We start from the raw sequence: 8,086 nt of genomic DNA, 5'->3' as shown, positions 1-8,086 counted from the left end.
GTGATTTTCTTCTTTGCCAATCTCGATTGTGGTTTTTCAACTAAGTATGTGGTGATGAATAATGCAAAATTTTATTAGATTCGATGCCATGCTATACATAGTGGTTTAAATAACTTGTGTTTCTTATACTCGAAAGTAATTCAGAATTTGTTTCTGTTTCAATTAGAGCCCTGATGCAGACAAGGATTGTGTGGTTGTACATGTCACTCGCTATGAGGCGGATGACCTGAATATACGCACTGGGAAAACAGAGTTTTTAGGCTGTTGGATCCTGGAAGCCATTTGCGCTTATACCAATGAAGAGTTGTATTCCAGCCTCACTGTTGTCAGGCGTGTTGTCCAGGGTGTACTGAAGCACAAGAAGTTCAAAGCTACTCCTTCGTTTGTGAGGCATACTGTTCTTGTCAAGCTTACGCAGGAAGATGACGTGGCATGCCTCCACAAATAAGTATATGAGTGGCAAGGCCACAAGGTTGTCTTCATGAAGGTTCACAGGATTGAGCTGCTGCCGGACGTCCTCGATGATGTTCATGGTCTGTCTTGTGTCCAGCCCAAATTAGATCGAGGCATGAAATAGTTGCCCTAGCTAGTGTTTAATAGTAGTTTGGATTGTGTCTAATTATCCGAACCCTGCCTGTTATCGAGCCCTCTGGGGCTAGTACTCTTTTTGAATCCGTCTATGGGAACTGCTTCTACTTTTGTGTGCCAGTGAATTATGTGAGAACCATCGTAATTGTTGCCGAAACAGATGCGTCCTCACTAGTTTTTTCATGAATATGGCATGGTAAGACATAAGTTGTCACGGTTTATCATACAAGCAGTGTGTGTTTTGATGAAATAGAGTACTCGTTCGAGAACTGTGCGCTGACGTATACATAAGTACTTGTAAACACTGTTGGTGCTACCCCACTTGTAAGCAGTTGTGCAAAACATGGCACATTGGCTCAGCTCGCTTCAAAACTAGGCTATCGACCAACTAACAATCAACAATCTGCTATCTGACATATAAGCAACTATGTATCTTGTTACAGTGGTTCATGCAGTTAACTAAGGCCACAATGTAAATTCCAAACGTTCACACGCTAGTCCAGCGTTCATGTGGAACACTCATATTAAACTCGGCTTCATAAAAAACTTGAAAAGCATATGTTCAGAAATTTTATACATCTCAATGATTCATAGAACATAACAAACATATACTAGTTCATAGGAAAAGACAAAGTTGTGAGAAGGTTTACAAATCAGGAAAAAACAAGCAAGGCTTCTCTGAGCAAAGGGCCTCCCGGCAGGCTTAAATTTCCTGGAGTTCACTCTGGTTTTTTCTTGTTGCCACCATCCAGGGTTAGGTTCTCTCATTCCAGAATAACCAATTACAATTGTGTTCTCAGATGGAATGCTGAACTGAACCATGTAGTGTACTGACCAGCTGAAAGTCTTGTGCATTCCACTAAATTTAAGCACCACTATTTGCAGAAATAAGCAGACCACAATGCCTCTTGTCCACGCACCTGTCCAAAAAACCGCCGTGCAGCCGTGCCAGCTAGTCCTCGGTCCATGGATGAACTGGTAGAAAGTGCATTCCAGACTAGGATGCAGTTGTTTTCGCTCGTCCCTACACTGCAATCAGGAAGTAAAACGTACGAATCAACTTCTTGTATATTGTGTTGGTCATTCTACCTAGTAACTACCAATGTAGGAATACCTGGAAGATGGGTGGTTAGACGACGGCAACGAGGGATAGCCATCTCATTTTGCGCAGTTCTACTAAAATTGAGGTGTGTGCTTTTGATTGCGCGGATAGAAACGATACGGAGACACACATACTGAAACGATATGGAGACAGACATCCCTGTTTGCGCAAATTCGAAATACGGTTATTTAAATAGTGACAGATATTTGCAGTGGCGTATGATTAACAGCAGCATCTATTGTGTTATAATTGGCACTAGATTGGCAGTATGAAAGTGTCCTTAAGTAAGTAGCATCACATCACATCAACACTGCCACTAGATTAACATGCAGAACAATAGCATTAGTATTACTGTCATGAGAGTAGCACATGGTCAGTAAATGTGCAATCAAATTTGTGCAGTTCCACTGGGATGAAGCAATATTAGCGGTGTGAGATTTAAGTGTAACTGCAAAAATACAATTCATGGGAAATAAAGCAAGACGGAATCACTTCATAAAATGGTTGTGGCATTGCTTCAATTTATCGACGGCACTAGACCATTACTTATAGTGACATTAGGTGGCATTGCTTAATGCTTCATGTGATTTTAGATTACCGTCAGCGATATGGGCATAGGGACAACAAGGGCATAAAGTGGTGAGGCAGATGTGGTTGCCGAGAGCGGCAAACACTCAGGCAACATGTCTGCATTTGTCCCATTTTTCATATCCTCGGCGACATTTTCCTATGTGAGCACAGGAAATCTAGACCTGCTCATTCTCATTTGCATTGTCCCCCAACACCCGTCACTTTCTTTCCTTCTTCAACCAAGAGATAGGTCCACTTCCCCCCACCCTTCGCCATCCACCATGCTTTCTTCGTCTTTTCAACCAAGAGACCGGTTGGGTAGTCAGTATCTACTACTTTCCCCCGTTTCCTCTTAGAACCAAGTCCTAGATTCATGCTACAGCTTTCCCACTTTCTTCCCTGTTTGAACCAACTCTTAGATTCGACTGTATGAACTAACTTTACCTCTAATAATAGTAAAAGTCTAGGTGGCTTTGGAACAGCGGACGGAATTAGAAAAAGATCCACGCGAAGCCAAGTGGGGAGCTGGGGCAGTAGAGCAAGGCAGGTTTCGAAGGAATATATACCTGAGGGTCGTCAGCATGTGGCAAAGCCGGTGTCGGGAGGCCGCATCTTGGCCACAATACCGCAGGGAGGAAGAAGGGGCCGGAGGCCCTCCGGAGTCGGCACTCTCTCGGAGAGAACGGCATGGCCGCCGATCGGGATGCACGGGTAGCCGTTGGTCTCCTCCCTCACCGTCGACGCCAGCGTGAACGATGCACCTACACCCCTGCCCCGGTCGAGGTTGTCTGGCCAGATTTGTGACCATCCGTGAGCTGAGAGAGAGTGTGGCCACCTATGTCTTGCTTAGATCTGGAGACCATGAGAGAGTGAACGAGAGGAACCCTAGTAAAGCAAGCGCTAAGGCTCCTGCTTATATATATAGTGGAGTGATTTTGTTGTACCAGCTTCAAAAAAATGCGCTCCTACGTGTACCCGCGAGTGGGTGTGAGAGAACTAGTGCGTGCGTGCACCGCTTCTCTTCATGAGAGTACAATATACTATGCCCAAAGAACGTTCGCCACAAGAGTAATAGTATAAGTGTATGACGTGTGAGCTAAAATAAAATGTGCGCGGCGTCTTTTGTTTTTTAGAAGTTCTGAGGGTAGGGTGTGAAGAGCACATATGTGTGTGACGTCTACCTGTAGATAGACGGTGGGTGCGAGAGGACTTGGGAGGGTGCGTGTGTGTGAGAGAGAGGGGGACACGTATCAATGCAATGCATGTGTCCGTAAATCATTATCCGACAAACGTTCGCCACAAGCCTTTTCCTGACGAACACCGTAAGAACCGTTAGATCGGCATCCGACAGTGTCAGTTTTGCCATGTCATTTAACAGAACAGCCACTCCTCCTACACACAAATCTTCCACGTGAGTGTTAGAAACTGCCGTATGCTCCCTCCGTTCCAAAATGCAGTGCATATAGCTTTATTGAAAATTCGAACCTCGTAAACTTTTACCGAGTTTTCGTGTACCAAATTGCACATGTAGAATACCCTGTATATATCATTTCATTCATCTTCGAGAGGTAACTATAAAGATGGGGGAGGAGTCTACAAAGAAAGACCATCGTATCACCCGCAGCAATTTCAACCATCATTTGGTGTCGAGGAATATCATAGGATCTCTATATGATATGATTTTTATAGGATTTTTTCCTTTAGAGCCAATTGGTTCATATGAATAGATTCATATACTCCACATTTCAAAGGAAATAAACATGATATCATTTCTATAGCTTTAGAGCCACTTGGTTCATATGAATGGATTCCTATACTCCCATAATTTCAAAGGAAAATAAACATTAGCGCATATTCAATAGAAAAGTTCCTATGATATGAACCAAATTACATCTCTTTTCTAATCCCTCCTCATAGGAATTGAGATACATGTCATCTCTAGATTCAATAGAAAAGTTCCTATGATATGAACCAAATGACATCTCTTTTCCAATCCCTACTCATAGGAATTGAGATACTCCATGTCATCTCTTTCCGTACAACTTCCATGTATACATCTTCTATTCCTAAATAGCTAGTACAACCCACTAGTAGCTTTTTTCCAAGACATGCAACTATGGCACAAGAACTATATAGTGTGCGAATAACTTGAAAGATGTCGCTGGATGAAGCTAATCCGACAGTGCAGAGATGGCAAATCCGAGCACTATTGGCCGTTGGATATCATCAACATTCCACCAGATCTGCCACATGTACAATTTAGAAGACTCCATGGTTGAACTTAAGCATAATGCACAAACCTCAAAACACAAGCACTTCTCCTTTGTTCTAGAATCTTCCATATCATAATTGATTTTCTTTCTAAATGAATTGCCATTATTTGTTTTTTACTTTATGCTTTACAATGCACAACCCCATGAATCTTAACATTTTTATAAAACTAATTGATTATGAATGAGATGAACTATAAGAACTAAACGAACATCTACATCATGCATATATGACTCAAAGCTTTACATGCTATAGTGTGTATTTATTCATAATTTGGTTTCGAAATCTCATGCGTTCAATGCATGTGTACCTTACTAGTTTTGAGTAGAGTAGCAAATTTCACGCGGCCCCGGGTATGTCAAAATGCAGGGCCCATGCATCATTGCCTTTCGGTCGAACCTATGTCCACAATTTTTTGTACGTACTATATCTCCACTGGTCCCCGAACCCAAAATGCTGCCTCGTTCCCCTAAAACCAAGCGTCCCACACATATTTAAGGCGTCGACTCAAACTCAATCCCTCTCCCGTTTACTACGACGTGGCCCCGCACACCGTAATAGTACTCCTACAAACCGTACCGCCACACGCATGATCGGTTTTCTTCAAGAGGACGAGGGAGAAGCCGATTTGTAGTGGAGGCGCTTTCAAAAAAAATGATCTGTAGTGGAGACCCCTACCCTAGGGTGCCCTAGGTAGCTACCACACGCATCATTGGTTTTCTCTTTTTTTTATGCTCTTGCACCCTAGAGTGAAATGATGGTTGCTTCGTCCGTCCAGCTTAATGCGGGAAAGGTGGGGCTTTGTGATTTGACCCCTCATCGCTCATTTTCTACTACTGTGGCGCTACGACCGGGGTGCCTCCAATTCCAGTTGCTGCTCCGAACTATAATTTGGTGGATCGCACGTGGAACAAGACGGTGGACGAGCCACATGTCGGCCAAAGGGGTCCTGTTAAGGGGTTGTTTGGTTTGAGACTAAGTTTGCCAAAGCTTGCCACACCTAAGGTTAGGCAAGTTTGACCAACTTAGGTGTGTGTTTGGTTCAAGCCGCATCTTAGGCAAGCCACACTATGGTCCCACATCACATACACATAAAAAGTGTGGCAAGATTCCCTTAGGCTTGCCAACTTGTGGCTCTCTTTTTGAAGAACTAACCTTAGGCAAGTTTGGCAAACATTGTATGGCAAAGTGTGGCACTCCTAGGCCTAGAACCAAACAGCCCCTAAGTGTGTCGCCATTTCGTGTGCGGACTGACCCTGCTTGAGTCAACAGGTGCAACCTACCACTTGGTTTTGCTCCTTGGTGAATCCTGACTATATTGATCTAAAAAGATACGTACTGAACTACCCTCTCCGTCTCGTTTTTTAGGCTTCTCGGTTTATAGGGCGTGCACGTAGTTCTAGGTCATCCATTTGACTAACTAAATATGAGTTACTATGTCACAAAAAGTATATCATTGGATTATTAAGCGGATGTAGTTTCTAAACATATATAGTTCATCACATATATAGCGAGTTAAATTCTCAACCTAGAACGACGTGCATGCCATGTAAGCCGATACAGAGGAAGTATAGTAGTAAAAATGTGGTGATTTAACCGAGCGATCGGCGGGGGAGCATGGCATGTCATGCGGTCCCACGTGTCATGATGTACCATGGCGATGCGTGTGTCCCTCTTCAGGCAGAAGCAATACTACGTGGTTTGAGATGATGGCGAACCGAACTGTGAAATAATGGTTGCTTCGTCCGTCTGGGAAGGTGCGGCATTGTGATTTGATGTCTCATTGCTCATTACTACTACTAATGGGGCGGTACGACTAGGGTGCATCCCCCCTGCTGTTCTGCACTATTATTTGGAGCTTGACACATCGACCCGGTTGCTATATGTCCCACATGTCGGTGACAGGAAGTACAGAATTCATGAAAGCGAGCGTCGACGGAGGAGTACAAGACACGGCTTGGGTTTTTGCTGCTTCGCGCGATCCATCGATACAAACCCGGACTAAAAAAAGGCGAGGGCGGGTCTTTTCCCACGTGGCAGGAAGGGGAGTTTGGCATAGTCTGTTCGAGGCAAGGAGGCAGGAAGGGAAACAAGCAAATAAAGGTTGAGCGACTTAGTTTTGGGAAAATCTGATTTTACGGAGTACGTACCCACTAGGGTTTATAGGGATCATCTAAAAAACATTCATTTTTCCGTTTTATAAGTCTCAATTCTACTACTAGTAGTAGTACCATCACATGTTGGATTTCAAGGTGTGTTAGATCACCCCATGCAAGCAGTGTCAAGAGAAAACTCACCAATGCATGTAGAAGTTCATGGAAATTTAGTGGTCATTCATGCATTCGTTCTAATTAATGCCTCGGTAAATATAACTTCTTGAGAAAAACGAGCGTACTAATTACTTGTGCAAACTAGGAGTATGAAATTAATTCGACCACTCACTGTCTACCTTGGTTGGAGAGATTTTGAAATTGAGCCATAAACTGGAAACGAGGGAGTAGTAACTTTTGTCTCGATTACTATTTGTGGCCTTGTATGGATGCAAAATGTATTTTTTTTATAGTGGCCTTGTATAAGTAAATGGAGGGAGTACTAAAGGACATATATATTCCAAACAATATGGTAATCTCTCTAACCAAGGTAGTTGGGACGAGGAGTAAACGGAGGGAGTAGTAAAATTTTCTCCTCGTCCTGCGAGCCACCGCTGGCGTGGGCGAGGGAGCGGGCGTAAGGCGTACAATACTACTACTAGTAAGCAAGCTTCATCTCATCCTGTGAGCCACCGTGCCCGTGGGCGGGGGAGACAACATACTAAGCAAGCTTCTCCTCGTTTTGCGAGTTGACGGGACACATCAAAAGTACTCCAGTGTATAGAGCCTTGCCTCTAAGGTAGGCCCCACATGGTATGCCTGTTTTTTAACATAACGCGTCAAGTCGCAATTTGTTTGTTCACCCGTGGTAGACGATCCTCCCTCCATCAAGTGGACAACCAGTACACGTGTCAAATTACCACGTGGGCTGCCTTTTTGTACAGAAATGAGCTCCACTGTGTACCCGCGTGGGTGTGTTTGTGAAAGAGACGGGAGTACGTGCGCTGTGCGTGCACCTCTTCTCTTCGTGCACGTCCCCCACCTACGTGGGTGTGTGAGAGAGATACAAACCTAGACAAATGGCTTGTGCAGAATAACTACTCTTCGTAAGCCATTGTAAGAGTGGACAAAATGGTGAAAGAGGAGATAGGGGAGCGGCGGAGGTGTGCGATTCTTGGCCGGCGTTTGGCCTCGTTTAAATAGGAGATTAAATAGACGGCATACGGGAGGAGCTCGGACGGCGTTGCGTTTAATGCCGGCCCGGTCATGAACGGACGTGTGTCCAGAGTGGGTTTCTCGGCTTCCACATGGGCGGGTCTCATGGAGGCGTTTGAATGCGGCAAGGAGGCGTGTTCAGCCGGGCGTGCAGCGAGTGGTGCCCTCGACTCTGACGTAGGACACCGCGCCGTTCTTCCATTGACGTGTGGGCTCTTTGGGTACATGGCCTGCATGTCAGTGACCCAAC

The sequence above is a fragment of the Triticum aestivum genome, chromosome 7D (assembly GCF_018294505.1).
Source record: "Triticum aestivum cultivar Chinese Spring chromosome 7D, IWGSC CS RefSeq v2.1, whole genome shotgun sequence".
Lineage (NCBI taxonomy): Eukaryota > Viridiplantae > Streptophyta > Magnoliopsida > Poales > Poaceae > Triticum > Triticum aestivum.
Note: the sequence above shows the minus strand (reverse complement) of the source record.